The sequence below is a fragment of the Tamandua tetradactyla genome, chromosome 1 (genome assembly GCF_023851605.1).
Source record: "Tamandua tetradactyla isolate mTamTet1 chromosome 1, mTamTet1.pri, whole genome shotgun sequence".
In the NCBI taxonomy this organism is placed as follows: domain Eukaryota; kingdom Metazoa; phylum Chordata; class Mammalia; order Pilosa; family Myrmecophagidae; genus Tamandua; species Tamandua tetradactyla.
The window spans coordinates 90,387,162-90,411,223 of record NC_135327.1 but is presented as its reverse complement, the minus strand read 5'-3'; the positions used below and the strand labels follow the sequence as shown (position 1 = coordinate 90,411,223).

Here is a 24,062-nt window from a genome sequence, read left to right as displayed (position 1 = left end):
TGGGGGGGTGGTGATGGTAGGACCTGGAGACTCCTTCTACCTATAACAGGCCTGGGTTCAAATCCTGCCTGTTTCCTGGGAGAAGCTGCATATCTGAGTCTCAGTCTCCACATGTAAACAGGGGTGGAAGGTGACAGGGAGTGATAATATCTGCATTTGAGAGTATTTGTGAAAGGAAAGCCTGTCAAGCTCCTGGTACTAAATCAACACCAGTTTTCTTGATAACCTATTTTCCCAGAAAGAAAACACTGAAATCTGGGACATACATACCTGAGTAAGAGGACAAGAAAATATTGGTACTGTCTTCCTGATTAGGATGAACACTTAAACACAGAGTTTCTGAACTGGCTGTAAAAAGAATGAAGCAGGTCTCAAACGCCTTTCAAGATGGGGATTTATGTGTCAGTGGGTTTCCAAGGAGACAGATGTTCCAAAAGCTACTATGAGATAAACTCTCTCCAAAGACATAACATCACTCCTCTCTCAGTGACCTCCTTCTACATTCTGACAGATGATGGAAGTGTAGGAGGAAGAGATCTCAAAGTAGGAAATGTTTTTGAAAACAACTCCTCACACCCGATCTGTGGGATGAATGAATGCTGTGTTCTTCCTTCATGCAGAGTAGGAAAACGAGAAAGGAAGGTGATATAGAAGTGGCCGCCTGAGGCCAAAAGAGAGAGCACTGGGCAAGTTGGGAATCTGGTCACAGGGCCTGAGACAAGCAGTGGATGCTAGAAAACAAGAAAAAAGGCAAGAGCCTAGACTAGTTCTTAAAACTTTCAGTGCCCTCAAAGACCATACAAACAAAATCACACATAAAAGCTGGCTTCCCAGCTCACTCAGTATTCCTGAACTAGCTGCCATGACCTGGCCAGTTCTGAACCAAAAGCAGCATTTTGAGAAGAGGTGTCTGTGAGTCTTGACATGGAACCTGGAATTTGGAATACACTTCAGTTCTTTTTCCCTTGTGGGTGTTTACTATTTCTACTTAATCAACAGCTCCCTGAGCCTAGGCACTGTCTTCTAAAGTATGGTCTGTGAAACACCAGTCCCAAAAGAGAGCCCATGCAAGAAAGGTGCCTTTGTCAAATAATGTTGGAAAACCTCCAAACAGTCTCTCCATCACAGTGATATACAATGTACATTAGCATAACAAGGATTATATTTGTGTGCTAGTTTGAAAGGATTATGTGCCCTAGAAAAGCCATGTTTCAATCCTAATCAATCTTGTGGGAGCAACCATTTCTCTTAATCCCTATTCAATAACGTAGGTTGGAAATTTTATTAGGTTATCTCCACGGAGATGTGACTCATCAAATTGTGGGTATGAGTTTTGAAATAGAGGGAGATGTGACTCCACCCACTCCAGGTGGGTCTTGATTAGGTTACTAGAATCCTTTAATAGAGGGAGCATTTTGGAGAAAGCTTGAGAACAGCAGAACCAAAGCAGAGAGCCCATGCTGCAGAGACCTTTGGAGATTAAGGAATATGCCCCTAGGGGAGCTTCCTGAAGCAAGAAGCCTGGAGAAGCTAGCAGACATTCGCTGTGTTCACCATGTGCCTTTCCATTTGAGAGAGAAACCCTGAACTTCATTGGTCTCTCTTGACTGAATGTAAACTCTTGTGGGTGCCTTAATTTGTACATTTTTATGGACTTGCTTTAAATGGGACATTTTTAAGGCCTTACAACTGTGAACTTGCAACTCAATAAACTCCCCCTTTTAAAAAGCCATTCCATTTCTGTTACATTGCATTCTGGCAGCTAGCAAATTAGAATAGATTATGATGTTCTACTGTAAATAAACCCAATGAATACAGTGCTACTACAATTTTTATGACTAGAAATCCTTTTCCCCAACCAACCATGAACATCCTCCAGGAAGTGGTGTTCTCCTGGGAATCACTGCACTAGTCAAAGTCCTCAAAGATGGGGCTCAGACGTACGATCAGCCAACAAAGAGTCTGCACAATTGCCCACTAAACTGTCCCTAAGCTAAAGACCTGCCTTCTGAAAAAGTTAGGGGATTTTGCATTGTTTGATTCTGGAAATAAGTCCAGAGGAATGTGAAGATTAAAAGATTATTGGCCATGAAGGAGGAATAGAGAATGCTGTACGGCTTCAGAAGAGGGAAAGGAGTGCAAGTTTGCTGAGCCTGTAATTTCAGGAGATGGTATCTTGAAGACCATCTCAATTTTAGTGTTCCTCTCTGAATGTGTCATGGTCCATTAACCAGGACCTGATAACCTTTTTAAGCCTCACTGTGAAGTCAGGTATTTAATAGCTGGTTCTCCAAAACTAAAATTTGTTTCTAGAAATCCATGGATTCAAAAACATTATATAAGGAAAGACTGTGAGTAAAAGTGTAGTTAATGAGAGTTGGCAAATATTTCTCAGTGTGTTGTCGTACTATCCCCTGCATTGGCCTCACCAGAGGAGCTTGATAAAATACACATTTCCAGGTAAACCCAGAGCTTTCAGGTCAGAATTTCTGGGGATAGGTATCCAAGAATCATATTTTAATCAGATCCCTCCACATCATTCTGATCCATGCTTATATCTAAAACCACCTAACCAGGGGATTTCCAAAAATTATTAAGAAACCACAAAGAGCTTTTAGAAAAGACTTGATTTTAGGGAACCCAGAAGAGAAATTGGTGGCATGGAACTCATGATTACTAATAAAAAAGGAAGCCCAAGAGGAGGCCAGTGTGCCCTTAACACTGTTCCAGAAGCTGGTCTGACAGCAGCCATATTTTTACAGCTCTGTTGGCAGGGACCCTTCAAGGAGGAAGTAGGAAGCCTCAGTTAGTCACAACTTGGCAAGAAGAGCCATTAAAATCATGCATTTTTCAACTCCAACAGAAATCACACCAAGCACATGCTAGGGGTAATTTGACTTTTCACGTAAACTAACCACTGAAAAGGGGCTCCCCTGCCTGTTGGAGGAGTGCTGAGTGCTTTAAACGCATCAGGTCATGAAGCCCCAGGAAACCCTGCAAGGCAAGCTATCTCATTTTAGAGATGGGACAACCGAGGCTCACTGCAGTGATGAGACTAAGCCAAGCTTCACAGCCTGACAGTGGCAGGGTGGGACCCTAGCCAAAGTCTGAGGGACCCCACTGGAGACTCTCTCCTGTGCCATGTGCTTCCTGAGGAGAAAACACATTTACTGCCAGAATGAGTATTCTAGTCCTCTTGGAAGATAAACTGCTCACTATAAATAAATAAATTGGTACTAGCCATGATGATTCCACTGGTATGGCCATCCCATCAGGCCCAAGCATACAGCCAGACCCTCCTTTTGCTCATCATTAGCTGAAAACACCTAAGGTACCTTCCAATCCTGAAATACCATGCAATTGTAAAATAATTATAAAATAATTCTGCTTGCCCAACATTCGTCAAAGTGAAGTTATGAAGAAAGCAGGGTTCATTTCCATGAGCCTTTGCTCTCTAATGCCTGTAAACAGATAAGCATAACCTCAAAGGTTCAATAATAGAAGTATATAAATTATTGCTGTGGGAATTCAGACTAACTCTGCTTAGGAGATTCAAGGAAGGCTCCACAGAGAGGTGACACTTGACCCTCTAAAGGATAAGTAGGAGTTCAACAGACAAAGAAAGGGGAACAGGTATCTGGCAGAAAGGGCTAGGCATGAGCAAAGGCCAAGAAGAGTTAATAAATGTGGAGCATTTGGGAGTGACCAGTGAATGCTCTGTGCAAGATGAAGCAAGAGACACAGACTGGGATGTGAGAGCAAAGGGCCTCATTGGTCAAGCTCTGAATTCTTTATTATTGTCTATGTCTCCTACCAGAATGTCAGCTCCATGAGGGCCGGAGCTTTGACTTGGACACTGCTGTGACACGGACCATGGCCCATGGTAAGTTCTGAAGAACCATTTGTTAAGTGTAAAAATTAACTTTATCCTATAGATGAGAGGACCACTCTGGCAACGGGATGAAAGTTCTTCTGGAAGAATAGGAGATGAATGATACAGTGAATACTAGAAAATGATTGCATTAGTGAGTACCTACAGGGAGGCACAGTAGTGTGAGATGGAAAGGAAGGAGTGGATTTCTTACACATTTTCAAAGTGGAATTGACTCAGCTAAATGAGCAACTGAATCTAATATGTGCACAGGGGGTTGGCTGTTGGTTGAAGTGAGGCATGTTAACATTCAGAATAGGTTTGGGTAGCTTAGGTGAGGATATAAAAAATAGCCAATCAATTCTGTACAGACTGAGTTTGAGGTCCCTGAAGATTAGCTAAGTAGAGAGGTATGGTTCGTAATGGGATACATGGGTCTGGAACTTGAGAGAACATTGGGAGACTCCATATTTTAAAAATCACTGCAATTGGTGAGGTACCCAAAGAAGAGAATCTGTAGTGGAAGAGAAGAACAAATCTTCAAACCAATGTCATATTATTGGACACTAAGAATTTGAGAAGTATTGAACTAGAAATACTAAGATATGCAAACCAGAGTCCTGGCTTCAAATGGGCTAATAACCTAACAGGCGATTCAAGAGATAAACATAAGGAACATGAGAAGAGTGTGTAAAAATTGAAGCAACAGCTCGATTCAGCCCCTGAAGGGATTTCCCAGAACCTAGAAGAAACCCTGCCCAGTGAATTATGCAGATACACAAGAGATCCACAGAAGGTCTCCAGAGGAGGTAAGCTCTTTGGAGACCTAGAAGGTAAGATTTATAAAAGGATAAATATAATCTTCACAAAGAACCATTACCACCTCTCATCAAAGAGAAATGCCAGGACCCTCTGCCATAGCAAATACTCACTGGCCCAGATGTTGTACCATAATTAACTTCTAACCACACTGATGGGCAAAAATGCCACCAACACTTAGAAAACAAGGCATTGAGAGGGAAGACTTTATGGAAATCTTCCTCTTATTTTTGTACTTTGCATATAAATGGTACTGCATATGTGAAAAACAGACATGTTGGATAGGAGTGTTGGGAGAGTTGATTATGGCAAGGAAGAGAAGTGGCCATAGTCTGCAAATGTATGAAGGGCTGTAACACAGAAGAAAGGCTGGACATATCTTCTAAGATGCTAATGATGGAAGCTCTGTGGAGTCAGATCGAGTGTATTATAAAGAAGATGTCCAATAGTCAAAGATGTCTAAAAGGGAGTGGACCACTTTGGGGGACAGCAAGTTTCCCTTCATTGATGGCAGTATTCAAGCAGGCTCTGGACAACCTCTTATCAAGGAGCAGCTTGAAATATGGCATAGAAGGTTCCTTCAAGATGTCTCTATCACTTCACTGAAGGTGGTGCTTCTAAACGCTACAAAATAATGGCAAGTAGTTTTCTCCTTTCCTTGAGGTGGGTAGCTGCAAGCTCACAGAAGCAGCCATTTAACTGCATATGAGAAGGACTGTTCAGTAGTTAGATACAGGCCTTAATTGGAATATGGGAAATGGCACTGTAAGTAAGTGTTGTAAATAAGGGTGTCTCCTCAGTGGCTGCGTTAGAGGTTTGGGGAAGGAGAGAGGCCCCCTTAGACACCAGCCTAATTCAAAACTGATTGCACTGTGGCAATAGCATAAAAGACCCCCAGACCAGATTCTGGGAGGTGATCTTAAAGGGCCAGCCTACCACCATGGTGACTATTTTTTCTATTCTAATTTGGACTAATTCAAAACTTTTTCATTTTAAGAACTAAGTGCTTTCACAACGGCTACCTCAACAGGCCATGAGATGTCATTACTTCAATTTTGCAGATAAAAAAAATCAATGCACAAAAATAAGTCAAATATTGTATATTAAATATAGTGGAGGGCAGGCAATGGTGGCTCAGTGGCAGAATTCTCACCTGCCATGGCAGAGACCCAGGTTTGATTCTCAGTGCCTGTCCATGTCAAAAAAAAAATTATATATATACATATATATATATGAATAACTTCTGTGCAGGTGGGATTCTAAAGTTAGCTACAAGGCAAAAATCACATATGCCCAAGGATTGCCTTTGAAATTTACCAGTCAACTCTGATGCAGGTGGTCCACAGACCACACTTTGAGAGACCCTGCTGTAGGCTCCAATCCCCTACCTAATACACTTTCTACTAAGCCACATGTCAGCACTGGCTGCCAAGTGCTGTGGGGGTTGTTGATAACATGTCTGGTGATGATGACCGATAATGCTTAGCCACATCCTCTAACGGCTCATCCCAGAGGCAGTGGCCCAAAGCCCCGCAATAAGTACGCCCAGCAGTCATGGGTTTGTTAAAGTGATTCAGGACAGAGTAAAGCTCTTGAAACCATGAGACCTCTCCCCACATGAAATCTGTCTCACAGTTAACCCAAGTAAGATTTTACTTTTAAAAAAAAACACCTCAAAAGCTGATTTCAAGTTCAGGTTTTGGCTGTAATACACCATGAGCGCATCCAGCCACGGCCCTGCCTTTCTGAATGGAATCATTCTGCTCCTTTTGATCAAAAAGGCACGTGATCCAGTGCCAGATGGAGACATCTGTACAAGTCAAGCCGGATTAAGTCAAGAGCTTTAGTGGAGCGTGATGCAGACAAAGAAAATGGTGGATTAGCAGCACACACACATATATATACACACACACATAGCTAATGCTAAATTCTTTAATCTGGCAGCAGATTCCTCAGGAGCCTCTGTGGTTCCAAGCCTCTCACAGCTGAACATACTATTGCATCTACCCACCTGCAGCTGGTGTGTCTCAACCTAAATCACGTAGCCCAGGTCTAAGCCCCCATGCCTTCTCCCATCTCACCATGACCTCCATACTTGGAGCTGGCCTGGCTCTGTCTAAACAGAACAAAAGTAGCCTGAAGCTTTGGCTCAAGGAACAGCATGGTCATCTATCCTATCTCCCAAACCAGGCACCCAAGCATCATCATCCTTCACTATTTTCCCCTCACCTTCCAAATCTAATCCATCTCCAAGTCCTGTCAATTCTACTGCGAGTCTCCACCTGCCTCTCTCCAGTTCTCCACTGCCATGATGATCCTAATCTCCTAATCTAGCCACCATTCTTTCACTCTAGATTACGCTCACAATCTCCTAACTGCTCTCCTGCCCCGAGGTTCTTCTGAGTCTTGTCTTGTTGACTGCTCTCTCCCCAAGCACTTGCACAATACGCAGCTCATGGAAGAGTCAAGTTCACAATGGACCATCAACCTGTAAATACTAAGAACCTAATTAAAATATTCATAACCTGCTGCTCTTTATCCATTCTCTTCCTGCGCCCCTTGTAAAGTAAATACAAATCTAAAAAAGACAAAACTGAATTTTTTGAAGGAGACCAACTCTTTCTTAGAACATTTCCTTTAGAAAACTTGCAACTGTAAATTATTTCTCTGTCCCTCTGAGATGTATATAAATATTTTAAAAATAGGCTTTTTGGCAGGAGTTTTTACAACCCAGGAATGTCTCTCTCAATATCCTGGGAGCCATCTCTTGAAATGTGATCCTTGAGGAAGATGGAGCCCCTATCTCCCAGTTTCCACAGGAGGGTAGGAGCCTAACATCAGCAGATACTTGACTCCAAGTTGCAAAACTATCTCCTCTTCTAAAGATATGAGAAGTTAATTTTTCCTTTGGATAAAGGAAATTAGCAAGCACAAAGGCCACCGCAATTGCTAGGTGAATTTAGGATGAACCATGTGGGATAAATGGTGCTGTCAAGTTCTCTTACTTGAGGACCAGTTATTTATTTTGAGAGCAGGTATGGAATGGGTTGTGTTTTAGCTTCCTATGCTGCGAAAGCAAATACCCCACAATGGGTATTCACTGGGCAATGGGCTTAAACAATGGAAATTCATTAGCTGTTGGTATTGAGTCTAAAAGAAGATTCAACTGAGGCATCATCAAGGCTTTTTCCCTGGAGACTGTGGCATTCAGGGGCTGGCAGCCTGCAATTCCTTGGTTTCTCACATGGCAAGGCAAAAGGCAGCCTCTCCTTTTCTAACCCTTCTCTTCTAGGTTCTATTGATTTCAGCTTCTGACTGCTTCTTCTGTGGCCTTCTCAGTGTGTATGAATTTCATCCTCTTATAAAGGACTCCAGGAACAGGATTAAGACCCACCCTGATTGAGGAGGGCCAGACATTAATCAAAATAGCCTCATAAAAAAGTCCTACTTACAATGGGTTCACACCCACAGGAATGGATTAAGTTTAAGAAAAGTTTTCTTCTGGGCAAATACAGCTTCAAATCACCACAGGTTGTGTCTGCTTTGTTATGTAAAAGGGTGAGATTTTTTTTTCCTGTTTTTGCAATCTCTTTAGCAGATTGCCTCTGACAAGCATCAAATGTATTCTTATTCAATAATAAAATGGTTTAATTTCCCATCTATCTTTGTGGAGAGGTTTTCTGGATTGGCAGGAGGTTTTGTTTTTAACTATATTTCCCCAACACCCCGTAAATCTCTGTGGGTCCTCCCTTGCTATTAAAATTATGATTGCTTATAAAGGTTGATCCTCATTCCATGGTTGTAAAGACAACACAATTGATGGTTAAAGGTCATATCTCCAGAGTTCCATATTGTATATGCCATAGAGTCTGGATGCCTATTTTAGACAAATTTCAATTATTCAAGGGGTGATGATCTAATTGTGTGTTATGCAGATCATTTGTATACCATTCTTTCTGGTTGTCCTATTCTTGGTCAACTGCCCTCTTGTTTTAAAGCTATAGCATAACTGTATAAACAATGTACAGAGTACATTTTCACACCCATCCTTCATTCACTCATTCTGTAAATATTTACTGAGCATCTACTAACTCTGCCTCACAGTGTGCAAGATTCCAGGGTCATACGGCACATGCAACAAATCGGGCATAGTCCCTCCTCTGATGGAATATACATTCTAGTGGGAAAACTGGCTTTAAATAAATTCTACAGTTAATTATCTGATGGTTTTAATACTATGAAGGAGAAGAACCAGGTGCAAAGGGAGCATAAAATTGACTGGTATGGGGGTGGGGGGTGGCGGAAGAAAACCTTCTTTGAGAAAGTGGTTTGTGTGCTGAGACCTGAAGGATAATCAGGAATTAAATCAACAGTCAGGACAGGCAGGGAGGGAGCATTCCAGGAAGATGGAACAGCATTGGCAAAGTTCCAAGTGGAAGTAGGATGAGTGTTTGGGAAAGCCAGTGTGGCTGTGGCACAAAGAGGATGGGGAAAGGACCAAAAAACAAATCTAGAAGGGCAAGTAGGGGCCAAAACTTCAGGCAGTGCTGTTCAAACCACTTGTTTATTTTCAATTTGTCACAGACTGCTACTTTTGTAAAACACAGTAAAAATGAATTATTAGAAAAATGAAATTTAAAAAGACATATTAAATCCAAGCCCCAACTTTTTATTATTATATTTAACAGATACAGAATTACTCTGCCAATTACGCTAAAAGTTTCTAAACAGTCTCAATTTTTGTCCTTTCTCACAGTTTAACAATAACAAACAGCTCACAGACTGGCACCAGACTCTGGACCACACTTTCTTTGAGTAGTACAGTGGATGGGAAGCTGTCGAAGGACTTTATGCATTGGGTGAGGTAAATTCAGACTTGCTTTTTCCAAAGATCACTCTGGATGCTATGAGGAAAATGGACTTGGGGTGAGTGGGGCAATTGGGGCTTTTGCTGGTATCTTGGTGAGAGCTGATGTACGGTAGATAGGAGAATTATATTTAATGCTTGCAACAATCTATGAAATAAGCATCAACATCAATTATCAAGTGAGATTGAAAGTCATTTCCAGAAGAAGAATCCCATTTCTAAAAACATAGTAAATCCAGACTCTCCAAATGCTTATTTAAACACAGTCATTAGGGCCACCTTATTGGTGACCTTATAAAAAGATCCATTTTGCTACTTCTGTAAATAGCATTTCTATGCCATTCACAGCCAATCTGGCCTTTACTGAAACCCCATGATGATCCACTGGCATTACCCCGGCCTTCCAGAGAACACAGCTGCCATTCTTCATGCAAATGCTTTGCAATGAATGAAACCCCCAGAGGCAGAAAGAGAATCTCCTTATAATGGGCTATTCTTTTCACCATTTTCTCATCTCAAAGGGAACCATCAATGACTTTTAAGAAACAATAGAGTTTATGCAACTGGGGAAAGGGGTGACTTCAGGAAAGGCCAAGAGGCAGCCCAGAGCAGGACAATTTACAGACAAGAACCTGTGACTGTCTCTCTCACATATCTGCTGTAAGACCCAGTGACAATCCCCAGCCTCTCTGCGGCTAGGCTTCCTCAAGATAATTTCTGCTCTGACTCATGGCTGATGTAAAGACTGTTTCAGTTTAATTCAAGCAAATGTTTCTTTGGCAAAAGCAAGGTGCCAGGCATTAAGCTGGACACTGAAGTTACCTGGGGAGTGACAGGGAGACCTGGGGAACAATGAGTGAATAATAAAGGGCCACGCTGCATGATAAATGCAGTAGACAGACACACACAGAGGAAAGCCCAAGAGAGGCCACGTGCACTCTGAGGGCAGGGCCAAGGAGTCAGGGAAGGCTTTCTGCAGAAGGTGGCGGCTCATCCTGTTTTAAAGCAGGGAAAAGAATTTTCCAAGCAAACTTCAGAACACTGTCCTAAGGAGAAAGGTCAGCATGATGTGCAGGAAACTACAGGTAGCTCATTACTCAGAAAATGTATGGGAATAAAAAGGGAGTAGGAAAGGACAGAGATTGGGGGTGTCAGGAGCCAAAAAGGGTCTTGTGCACCAGTATGACAATCCAATGAAGTAATATGGCACAAGTCTGAAAAACTGGGGCCAGACCAGGTTCCCAGAGTAAATCTGAATAGAAGTTGTTGTCATTATTGTCGTAGCTAAAAGAGAACAAAAAAGTACGTTTCTGTACATGTAACACGCCTTTGTGGATATGTGCAGAAATAACAGGAGACTCAACAGGAACTGGACGTCCTATGCTATGTGAGTGAGATCAAGAGTCAGTAACATTTGACTTATTACTGTACCCTCATTTTACTGACAGGTTCATGAAACTCAGGTCCTTGCACACTCATGAGAAGGTTCAACACTCTGGATGCTGTGCTGGTTTGAAACAATCATGGACCCCAGAAAAGCCATGTTCTTTTAATCCTAATTCATTATTTTGAGGGCAGACCTATTGTTTGGGTGGGAACTTTTGATAAGATGGGGATGTGACCCTGCCCACTCAAAATGGGTCTTAATTAGTTTACTGGAGTCCTTAAAAGAGCTTCCATGGAGAGAGAAAGAGCTCAAAACCAATACGGAGAATAGAACCTAGATACAAACATTTGGAGATGCAGAAGGAAACTGCCCCAGGAGACTCAAGAAGGCCCATAGGAGCTGAGAGAGCCATCTGAAACCAGAAGCCAGAAGAGAAGAACAGCAGATGTCACCATATGCCTTCAATGTAACAGAGAAATCCCAGACATGATTGGCCTTTTTTGAGTGAAGTATCCCCTTGGTGATGACTTAATTTGGACACACTCATGACCTTAGAACTGTAAACTTGCAACTTAATAAATCCCCTTTGTAAAAGCCAATTTATTTCTGGTCTATTGCTTTCTGGCAATATAAGCAAACCAAAATGGACGCTGACCTTGGGTACACAATAACATGATTTTTCTCTGCCACACCTCCAGAGAGAGAGGAGAAAAAAAAAAAACTCTCTACTTTCCCAAAACGTTGAAATGTAGCCAATGGTCTACACCGGTTTCATCATATTACAAAAATAATACAGGCATACCTTGCTCATTGCATCACACTTTGCTTTATTGTGTTTCACAGATATTATATTTTTACAATACAACATAAACAAATTGAAGGTTTATGGCCATCCTGAGTTGAGCAAGTCTACCTGCGCCATTTTGCCAACAGCATGTTCTCACTTTGTATCTGTGTCACATTTTCATAATTCTTGCAATACTTCAAATTTTTCATTATTATTATATCTCTATTGGAGATCTGTGATCATTAATCTTTGATGTTACTATTGTAACTGTTCTGGGGCACCACGGACCACGCCCATATAAGACAGTAACTTAATCAATAAATGTGTGTGTTCCAGCTGCTCCACCAACCAGCCATTTCCCATCTCTTTCCCTTTTCTTGGGCCTCCCTGGTCCCTAAGACATAACAATATTGAAATTAGGCCAGTCAATAGCCCTACAATGGCCTCTAAGTGTTCAAGTGAAAGGAAGAGCCCCATGCTTCCCACTTTAAATCAAAAGCTAGAATATTAAGCTTAGTGAGGAAGGCATGTTGAGAGCTGAAACAGGCTAAAAGATAGGTCTCTTCCGCCATTGGTTATCCATGTTGTGAATGCACAGGAAATGTTCTCGAAGGAAACTGAGTGCCACGCCAGTGAATGGAAAGAAAGTGAAACAGACTTATTGATGATGTGGAGAATGTTTTATTGGTCTGGAGAGATCAAACCAGCCAGAACATTCCCTTAAGCCAAAGCCTTAAGTCAGAGCAAGGCCCTAACTCTCTTCAGTTCTATGAAGGCTGAGAAAGGTGAGGAAACTGCAGAAGAAAAGTTTGAAGCTAGCAGAGTTAGATTCATGAGGTTTAAGGAAAGAAGTTGTCTCCTTAACATAAGCAATCACTGCTGATATAGAAGCTACAGCAAGTTATCCAGAAAATATAGCTAAGAAAATTGATGAAGGTGGCTACACTAAACAACAGTATTCAATATAGATGTCACCTATTGGAAGAAGATGCCATTCAGGACTTTCATGATTAGAGAGAAGAGTATGCCTGGCCTCAAAGCTTCAAAGGACAGGCTGACTCTCTTGTTAGGGGCTAATACAGCAGGTAGCTTTAAACTGAAGCCAATGCTTCATTTACCCTTCCCAAAATCCTAGGGCCCTTAAGAATTGTGCTAAATCCACTCTGCTTATGCTCTATGAATGGAATACCAAAGCCTGGATGAACAGGCTTTGATCTGTTTACAACATGGTTTGCTGAATATGTAAAGCCCACTGTTGAGACCTACTGCTCCGAAAAAAAAAAATTCCTTTCAAAATATGAGTACTCATGAACAATGTACCAGGTCATCTAAAAGCTCTGACGGAGATAGACAATGAGATGTACACTGTTTCCTTTCCTGCTAACACAACATCCATTCTGTAGCCCATGGATCAAGGAGTCATTTTAACTTTCAAGTCTCATTATTTAAGAATATTTAAGAAATACATTGTGTAAGGCTATAGCTGCCATAGACAGTGATTCCTCTGATGGATCTAGGCAAAGTAAAGGGAAAATCTTCTGGAAAAGAGTCACCATTCTAGATGCCATTAAAAAAAACTTGTGATTTATGGCAAGAAGCCAATATACCAACATTAACAGCAGTTTGGGAGAAGACGATTCCAACCTTCATGGATGTCTTTAAGGGGTTCAAGACATCAGCGGAGGAAGTCACTGCAGATGTGGTAGAAATAGCAAGTGAACTAGAATTAGAAGTGTAGCCTGAAGATGTGACTGAATTGTCACAATTTCATAATAAAACGTGAATGGATGAGATGTTGCTCCTTATGGATGAGCAAAGAAAGTGGTTTCTTAAGATGGAATCTACTCCTGGTGAAGATGCTGCGTACACTGTTGAAATGACAACAAGGGATTTAGACTATTGCATAAACTTAGTTGATAAAGCAGCAGCAGGGTTGGGAGGATTAACTCCAATTTTGAAAGAAGTTGTACTGTGGGTAAAATGCTATTAAACAGCATGACATGTGACAGAAAAATCTTTTGTGAAGAGAGTCAACTGATGCAGCCAACTTCATTGTCTTATTTTAAGAAATTGCCACAGCCACTCAACCTTCAGCACCCACCAGCCTGATCAGTCAGCAGCCAGCAACACTGAGGCAAGACCCTCCATCAGCAAAAAGATTATGACTTTTTGAAGGCTCAGATGATGTTTAGCATTTCCCAGCAGTAAAATATTTTTCAATTAAGGTATGTACATTGTTTTTCAGACATAATACTATTGTACACTTAATAGACTACAGTATAGTGTAAACATGACTTCTATATGCTCTAGAAATAAAAAAACTCATGTGACACAATTTATTGACATAATCTACTTTATTGCAGTCGTCTGGAACAGAGCCCACAATATCTCCAAAGTATTTATAAATACTGTTTTCCAGGCACACAATAAAGAAAGAAAGACCCTGATTTTTTTTCTCTACTATTCATCACAAACAGCACTGCATTACAGAGATTCACCCACAGGGAGCAAGCAGTCAAGCAATTGAGCATGTGAGCAACGGATGAGTTGCTCACTTCCAAAAAGGACTTCACTGAAGAAGTGCTTAGGACCATGCAATCGATACTGTGCTTCCAACAAAGGACCCTCCCTGCTGACTAAATTCCCTTCGAAAATAATGGCTACCCTAGAAACAGATACACATCCATAAATCTGACTTGGAAAAATCAATGAAACATATTGCTTTTCTCCTTTGGAATCTGTCAAAAGGAGTCAGTCAAAAGTACCTGAAACACTGAAACTCTCCCTGTTACCAACCTATTCCCAGAAGAGCTAAGAAATCCAAGTGTCTCTGTTTTGGAAATTGTCCACATTGATAACGAGGTCCCAGAGGTCAGTAAGAGCCCAGACAGAGCATGAACCCAGGGTGGCTGACGTCACTTTGCAAAGCTGTTAAGAGCATTAATGAGTTCATGGGAGTCAAGCCACTCAAATGGAAGAAACCAAGATAAACCTCCTAGGATTTATTTTTGTGCCAGAGGGGTCTTGCCCATATCCCCTCCTCTTCTTGCTGGGAAAGAACCAAAGGGAGAGGAGAATGAGCACTGACTTTGGAAATGCAAAGAACTTAGTTCAAAGCTTGCTGGATCAGTGCTTTTTAATCTTAAGCATGCATCAGAACCACCTGGAAGGTCTGTTAAAATTCAGACTACTAGTTCTGATTCAATGAGATCTGTACGGGGCCTCACTGAAAATTAGCATTTGTAAAATGTTTAGTGTTTGGCTCCTTGTAAGCATTCTATGAGTATTTGCTCTTATTTTTATTATTAATATTAATAATTAAGTAATCATGAAGCAGAAGAGGGGCTGTTGTCTCCTGGGCAGCAGGACAGACAATGCCACTCAAGTTCACATTCAACTTAATTGTTCAAGCCTAGCAGAGGCTCTGGGTGAGGCTGGAGTCCCAGCAGAGGGAGACGCTCCCAGCAGACTAGACATCAGCAACCACTCTGCCTGGCCACATTCTGTCTCTGGAAGCAGAACCATATATACTTGCTGCATCTTAACTCTCATTAGAGATAGTAAAAGACTAGCCCTTAAGGAAGCTACTCTGCAGTCAAGTCAATAGGAGAGCAGGTTACAAGTTGTCCATCCGATCTACCTGCTCAGGCAAACTGGATAATCTTCAAGGAGTCAACCAGGCAGATTCAAAGACACCAAGACCCTCCAAGGAATTTCCAGTGGCAGCAGGTAAATGGAGACATGCCCCCAAAGACACATATACCTCCCTCTGCTCAGGGCCAAGGACAAGTCTCTACTAAGAAGCACACTGACTCAGAGTCAGCACAACTGGATCTAAATCTGGGCTCTGCCTCCTACCACCTGTGTGATCTTGGGCAAGTCCCCTAACCTCTATGGTGTTTTCAAATCATTTTCCTCACCCAGGGATGGGGAGAAGCCAGGCAATACCCTTCACTGCTCTTCTAGTTCACTGTTGACCTCTTGGATCAGAAGCCAGGAATTAAGTCAACTTCAATTTTTTCACTAAGCCTTCCCAGAAGTGTCTGAAATGCTCACAGGTGGAGAAACAGGAATTGTAAAAGCTAGACAGTCATTTTGTGGTATAAATCATATACTTCTGAAATAATTTATTCCCTTGACATCACTACTTTGTAGGTTTTTTTTTTACAAACATGCTACCAGTTTTAAAATGTTGTCCCTAAGGGGGAGAGGAGTGAGGAACTAACTAATGGACTAAACGTACTTGAGGCTTCCACTCTGTAAATTAAAATATTTATTAAAAAATTGTGCTGCCCCTGAGAAGAGTTGTTCACATCTATGACCGCACTGGGATATTTTTAAGTGTAACATCTAGTAACCACTAGATGCCAAAAACCAAGTGAAAAGGTAGAACTCACCTGACTTACTCACATCAGACTGCTGATGGGAGTAAGTTCTAATTTTTTTATTCTAAATTGAACTACACATGGGAGAATAAAACAATGAGTCAGGATAATTTTTTATATTAATTTGTATTTTGTTTTTCATGGTTCTCCAACTCCACCTCACACCCAATCCCAAGCAAGTGGCCAGGTAGCTAAGCCTATTCAGTCCTGTAAAATCGGAAACTCACTGAGGAAATTATGGTGGTAAGTGGTCCCGGAGGATACGCAGAGGACACTGAGGGCCTTTTCAGGCTCTGAAGGAAGAAAGGCAGACATATCGCCTGAAGGTAAGAGATCCAAAGCAGTAGGGTGTGTCCAGGAGTAGCAGGGACCAGCACTCTTGCTATGTGGTCGTGTAACAGCAAGAGGCATCCAGCATGGCAGCACCCCTGGCACACAGGTGCCTAGACTGGCCAGAGATTTCCTGTGCACTGAACATGACAGAGAAGCAATAAAGCCACCAAGCAGAAGTGCAAGGACCCAAGCTGGGACCAGGTGATTCCCTGGGACCCAGGGGGGACCAGCAAGGGAAAAGCCAGGCCTTACCTCTCTCAACACCTTTCGTGTTACTTCTATTCCTAGCACTTCTGTTGAGACTCGGGAAGGGGAGGGAACTCCAGTAAATACTCTCTGAACTTCCTCTCAACCTGATGGAATGGGAGTTTGGAATAAGGTTTAAATTGATTCTTAGAAAATTAAGGAAGATAATACTCCTTGCACACTGAGGTTTGTGAGCTAAAATTGCTACCTAAAATCCTTCCTTGCCCCAGAAGGCCTCTATTACCTCATATTTTCCTGAATCCTTTGGCCCTCATTCACAAAGATCGTTTACTTCAAGACTGCAAAACTCTTGGTTTTTGCCACTTTTGGATTATAATTTTAAAAGTAAGATGTCTAATGTGGTTGCCAACCACAAATTTCATCTTCCTCCTTGCAACAGCTGTGTTAAGAGGATATGACAGTCATCTGGAAAGCTGTTTCAATGCACACTCAATCATCACCACCAACTTGACCCCCTTGACATACCCATGTCTCTGGGAAGGAAGGTGGGCAGAGCATGACTGTATTATTTTTAACATTTTTAGAGATCATTTCAAACTCACAAAAAATTACAAAATTAAAAATACTTTACTCCTAGACATACCCTACTGCTTTGGATCTCTCATCTTCGGCGATATGTCTTCGTTTCTTCCTTCAGAGCCTGAAAAGGCCCTCAATGTCCTCTGAGTATCCTCCGGGACCACTTACCACCATAATTTCCTCAGTGAGTTTCAGATTTTACAGGACTGAATAGGCTTACACCTTTTACCCAGAATCACTGTCAACATTTTATCCCATTTGCTATAACTTCCCTCTTTCTTCCTCACACCCTGACATTCTCTCCACTTACATATGTCCATGTATATGTAGTGTGTGTTCATATATACACACAGAGTGTATATATATATGCATATGTGTACACATAAGTGTGTGTTTGTATATACAATCATTTGAGAGTAAGTTATATAAATCATGGTCCTTCACCCATAAATACATAAATACATAAATGCATATTTTCTAAGATACACAATTAGTTATCTGATAACAGAGTACAATTATCAACCTCATAAATATACCCTGATACAGTCCTTTCATCTAATCTACTACCCATATTCCAATTTTGTTAGTTGATCCAATAATGCCTTTTATGGCAATTTTCCCCTCCAGAAAAGGAGCCAGTCTAGAATCAGGCATTGCATTTAATTATCATGACTCTTTAGACTTCTTTAATCTGGGACATTTTCAACAGTCTTTTGTTGTCTTTTATGACATTGACATTTTTGAAGAATACAGCTCTGCCCCCACTTTTTTTTTAATAATAGCATGTTCCTCATTTTGTGTGTATCTGATGTTTCCTTGTGATTAGATTGAGGTTTTGTGTTCTCAACCAGAACACTGCAGAAAGGGTGTTTCCTTCTCAGAGTATCACCTCTGGAGCCACACAATGTCCATCTGTTCCTCATAAGCATAAGAAAAGATTGTTTTATTTCTCCCTTGCAACAAACAGATGTTCTGCAAAGACTCTTTAAAATGAAAATATCCTGATCTTCAGCAAAATCCCATCCTCACCTAGATTTAGTGAAATCTAAATCCATTGCTGATTCTTACCTGATCCAATCTTTACCATGATGCTTGTAAAATGATCACTGTAAAAATTCCCAAGATCACTAGGATGCCTCCAAACAACAACGAACTACCAGAGAGCTCCTAAAATATGGACAGAGTTGAAGAGTTAAAGGGAAAACTACAGGAGCCATAAAAGATAAAGTATTTATTAAGAAGGAACAGAAACCAACATTCACCAAGCACCTACTATATTCAAGCCTTTTATATACATTATTTCAATGGCCCTTCATGACCACTCTGTGAGGTATTTTTACTGTCTTTTATTGACTAACAAACTAAGCCTCAAAAGACTTAGGTCACACTGTGATGGTTAATTTTATGTGTCATCTTGGTTCACTTATAGGGTCCAGTTCAGTCAAACACTGGCCTAGTTGCTACTATGGAGGTATTTCACAGATGGGATTAGCATCTACACTCAGTTGACTTTATGTAAAGGAACTTACCATCCACAATGTGGATTTAATCAGTTAGAGGTCTTTTTTTATTCTTTTTTTTAATTAAAAAAAATTAACAAACAAAACATTAAGATATCATTCCATTCCACATATATAATCAGTAACTCTTAATATCATCACATAGTTGCATATTCATCATTTCTTAGAACATTTGCATCGATTTAGAAAAAGAAGTAAAAAGACAACGGAAAAAGAAATAAAACAATAACAGAGAAAAAAAAGATTATACATACCATACCCCTTACCCCTCGCTTTCATTTACCACTAGCATTTCAAACTAAATTTATTTTACCATTTGTTCCCCCTATTATTTATTTTTATTCCATATGTTCTACTCTTCTGTTGATAAAGTACATAAAAGGAGCATCAGACACAAAGTTTTCACATTCACAGAGTCTCATTGTGAAAGCTATATCATTGTTCAATCATCCTCAAGAAACATGGCTATTGGAACACAGCTCTACATTTTCAGGCAGTTCCCTCCAGCCTCTCCACTACATCTTGAACAACAAGGTGATATCTACTTAATGCATAAGAATAACCTCCAGGATAACCTCTCAACTCTGTTTGGAATCTCTCAGCCATTGACACTTTGTCTCATTTCACTCTTCCCCCTTTGGTCGAGAAGGTTCTCTCAATCCCTTGATGTTAATTCTCAGCTTATTCTAGGGTTTTTCTCAGTCCCTTGATGCTGAGTCTCAGCTCATCCCATGATCTCTGTCCCACGTTGCCAGGAAGGTCCACACCCCTGGGAGTCATGTCCCACGCAGAGAGGGGGAGGGTGGTGAGACTGCTCATCATGTTGGCTGGAGAGAGAGGCCACATCTGAGCAACAAAAGAGGCTCTCTTGGGGGTGACTCTTAGGACTAAATTTTAAGTAGACTTAACTATCCTTTGTGGGGTTAAGTTTCATATGAACAAACCCCAAGACTGGGGGCTCAGCCTATAGCTTTGATTGTCCACACTGCTTGTGAGAATATCAAGAATTCAACTTGGGGAAGTTGAATTTCTCCCCGCTCTCACCATTCCCCGAAGGGGGCTTGCAAATACTTCCCCACTCACTGATCAAATCACTCAATCAGTTAGAGGTCTTAATAGCAAGAACTGAGGGTTCCAGAAATCAGAAAATTTCTGCCTCAAGACTTCAACATCAATACACTGTAATTTCCAGTCTGCCAGCTTCCCCTAAGGAATGTGGACTCAAGACTTCAATGGCACTTTTACTGGAATGTACAGTCTGCGGCCTGCCCTACAAATTCGGACTTGCCAGCCCCCACAATTGTGTGAGCCAATTCCTTATAATAAATCTCTTAATACACACACATCCTGTTGGTTCTGTTTCTCTGGAGAACCTTAAGTGATACACATGCCCAGAATCACACAGCCATTAAGTGACTGCACTGAAATTGAACCTGGTTGCATCTAATTCCAAAGGTCAAGCTTTTCACACTGCTCCACTTTCATGGCTAGTTTCTGATTCCCTCCGTTATGGACCCAAGCTGTTAGATCTACTCATCACACTGGGTGTACACTGGGTGGGAGATACACAGGAATACCCTATGCCATCCAGGATTCTGGTTGGATACTGCCCACTTGCATAATTCAAGGAATGGTTAAAAATGATACCCCCAGCCATTATCCCAATGGATCCACTGGATTCAATACCCACACGATCCTATCTTTTTTTCTATCTGTCCGGAACTTGATGAATCAAATTCCATACCCTACATTCTCTGAGCCAATCAAAGAGGCAGAAAACAAACAACCATATAGCAGTATCAAAAATTAGGCTAATGAGATGCCTTCACACTTCTCCCTTTCTTTTCAAGTAGGTGTTTCCAAAATGCCCAAAAAATGCTTTTTTGTTCCTCAAGTGTTACACTACAATGTTCTCTATTGTTCTTTAAGCCAAATTACATTTCCCTTAGGAATCTGGGATGACTTTGCCTAGAAGCAAGTGCAATAGTCCAGTTTGCAATGAACCTCATTCACAGTGTTCAGAGTAATGGCAACCTATAAAATTTGAAAAGTAGTAATGGGTTTACTACTTTCAACTACAGTTGAAACAGAAAGGGTGAACCGTTCCAGAGACCACAAGATTAGCAAGAAAGAAGTGAAAGAGACGAGGATGCATCTCAACAGCACCTTGCACTGTCTCACTACCCTTTAGCCCAGATAATTACCATGCTACTAACATTTAATGAGCAACTCTGGTCTGGACAGTCATCCTCTCAGTCGATGAGATTTAAGTAAAACTGGCCCTAACTTCTGGCTCAGAGGATGGTCACTTGACTTTAGCCTGGTCAATCAGTTCATTCAACTATTCACCAGCCATAGCAATTGGTTCAGAGAGAAGCACACGATGCAACAAGCCAAAGACTCTATTATAAGACTTCATGGTGTAATTACAGGAAAAGAAAAATTACTTCTGTTTTGTTTAATGATAATGTAACTACGAGGCACCATGCAGACAGGCTGTGACTGAGAGTGTTGCTAACACAAAGAAAAAGTAGAACCAAAAGAGGGAGTGAGTGAGACAGAAAGCAACGTGGAGAACAAACTTGAGGACATGAATCCAGCTCTGCCTAAAGTTCAGCCATTCTTGGAATTTTTCTGTTTTGTGTCTCAATGAATTAGGTTTTTCAATGAAATTTGTTAATCTGGGTCTTTGTCACTTGCAACCAATGAAATCCTAACAGAGATGTATATGCCCAAATAACTGTAAAATGGGTCAGAACGCTCAGTGTCAGAACTGGGGAACAAACGATGTGTGATCACGGGAGAAAGATATTTCCAATAGAAGAATCGGAGAAGTTGCATGGAAGAGGTGGTACCCAAGCAATATGTAGGAACACCCAATGAATAAGTAGAAACATCTGGGAGAAGTCTCCTCCAAAATGAAGGTGGGGGAGCAGTAGGACAGGGTGGGCAGGAAAGGAGGCAGTACTAGACAAAGAGAACCATGAGTAAAAGCACACAGATTTAATATTCAATCTGTGTTCAATTTTCTCCAAAGTGTCTGTTTACATTCTTTTTTTTTTTTTTGGTTGTTGTTGTTGAAATCAAGATTTAAACCTGGCATCAGAGAATTTGAGGAGTCAAATTTAACATTTGTAAAAGATCACTTTCAAAATTTTACATGATAAAGCAGACAAGTTAGGAGGCTACGACCAAATTTTGGTGAGAAACTAGAGAGGGCAGTAGTTATGGGGATGAAAAGAAAGCATGGATTTGAAAAATAGTTAGGAGAAAAAAATCTTCTGGGGAGGAATCAAGGATGATTACCAACTTTCTGATTAAGGAAATATGTAGGGTGAGCAAGTCACACCATAAGCAGAAAGAGACTTGGAGAAGAAATTAATCCATTCAAAAAATAATGCCTGCCATATGCTAAGTACTATTCTCTGTACTAAAACAGTTGAGAACAGAACAGACAAAACCTCAATCCTTTCAGAGCTTACTTCTAATTGAAGGGCAAGGGAGAGAAGGAAGCAACAAAATATGAGTCAGGAAAATTTTTAAAAATGTGGATATGCTATAAAGGAATTAAAATCCATGATGTGATAAAACCATCACGGCCTCTCTGAGGAGTTGGCACTTGAGCTGGTCGTGAGGAAGAGCAGTCAAAGCAAAATGAACTACACATGCAAAGGCAAATAAACTCCAAGAATATTAAGTGTGTTAATTATTAGTCTTCGGATAAACAGATGCCAAAACTGGATTAAATGTGCAAGGATTTCACTAAATGAAAAGCTTATGAGGAAAAGTGGGGAGGGAGTTAGAGAGGCTGGGAGAGAGGTTAGACCACAACACTAGGGACTGACCCCAAGTGGAGAGGAGAAGAAGAGAAGATTGGGTCAAAGCAGCGTAAACCATTGTGCAATCTAAAGAAGGCCTGGCAAGGCTAGACAGATTTCACAGCATGGCAGCTGGAGCCCCAGGTAAATAATGCTCCTTTGTAGTTAGATCTTTGAGGCCCATTCTTGCCACTAGCGTTGCTGAAAATGAGGCTAAGAGTGACAGGGAGGGATACCAAAGCCTGAGCATAGAAGATGTGGTTAGGAGATTTTACTCTAAGGACATAGGGAGAGCCAAGTTTGGGACATGCTGAACCGAAGACATCTATGGAACACTTGGGAAGAGATATTCAGTGGGCAGTAGGGAGCATGGCTCTGGAGTTTGGGAAAGATCTCTGACCTGGGGAGAGATCTCTGGGAGCCACTGGCAAACAGGTGGCAGCAAACACCTTGGAGTGGATGGGCAGAATCTTTTTTTACTTTGGAGTAAAAAGAGAGGGTGGGCTGAGGCCCAAACGTGGGGCCACCTCCATGCATGGAATAGGTAGAGGAAGAGGAGGCAGGTGGAAGGGGATGAGAAATGCAACCCATCAGGTGGTGGAGGCAGGGAAGGCTAAGGGGAAAAGGTGGAGCTCAACTGGATTTCCTCTGTGGGTGGAAAATCACATCCACGTTCCTATATACACCCTGTACTATCCTGGTGAGACAGAGAGTTGAATGACTCCCTGCACTGCCTGAAGTGGGGGCTTCTCAAACACCCTCCACAGTCACTGGAGAGGGATTTAGTATCACAGCAGGAAGAAATCCCCTTAGGAAAATCATTTCTCTTTCTCCTAGATACTGCCTCATTCTTTACCCAGAAGGGGCTGCACACACGCACGTTTGCCACCAACAACAATTATGATTAGGGAGCACTTGGGATCATCACAATTCACCTAGGAATTATGCATTATTCTCCCCATTTTACGGAAGTGGAAAGAGAGGCTCAGAGAGACTTAGTGAGAACAGTGATGCTGAAGGTGACATCGAGTGACGGTCAGTAAAGGAAAAGTTATACTGGCAGGACAAGTGCAAGATGCAGGGGCCAAGGGAAGATCAGGGGAGCAGCAGACTCCTCACAGGTTATCGACCCACCAGGCAGGGCCACACCAGGCCCAGACCCCAGACCATGGGCATCCATTCCTAGACCCCTCCCTGAGGTACTGAGGGCAACTCCTGATGTCAGGAATTTGAGCAGCACAATCTTGAATTTCTGACTGGTCCACTGCTGCATCTTTTAAAAGGCTTAGATGGCACCTTGCTCAGAAGAGCCTGATGATGACAGGGACCAGGACGGGAGGGTGACTGGAGGAGCCCAGGAGACAGACCTGGGCTTAAACACTGGCCCCACCACTCACTGACCCCAGGGCTGTAGGTAAATCACATACGTCTCCAACCTCAGTTTCTTTACTAGAAATACTAAGTAATGATTTCCCTCCTTCTGGAATGA

The 24,062-nt window shown here is 41.6% G+C and overlaps 1 protein-coding gene across 4 annotated transcripts in view; it reads right to left on the bottom strand.

Annotated features, from left to right (window-relative positions):
• PDE1C (phosphodiesterase 1C) overlaps positions 1–24,062 on the bottom strand; it is a 708,660-nt gene that overhangs the window by 511,658 nt on the left and 172,940 nt on the right. The window contains exon 1 of one of the 4 annotated variants that reach the window (XM_077120313.1): positions 271–375. The exons of the other annotated variants lie outside the window; for them this stretch is intronic. The gene's annotated coding sequence lies outside the window, so the exon portion shown is untranslated. Of the gene's footprint in view, positions 1–270; positions 376–24,062 lie in introns of those variants that run through there. 4 annotated transcript variants of the gene reach the window in all.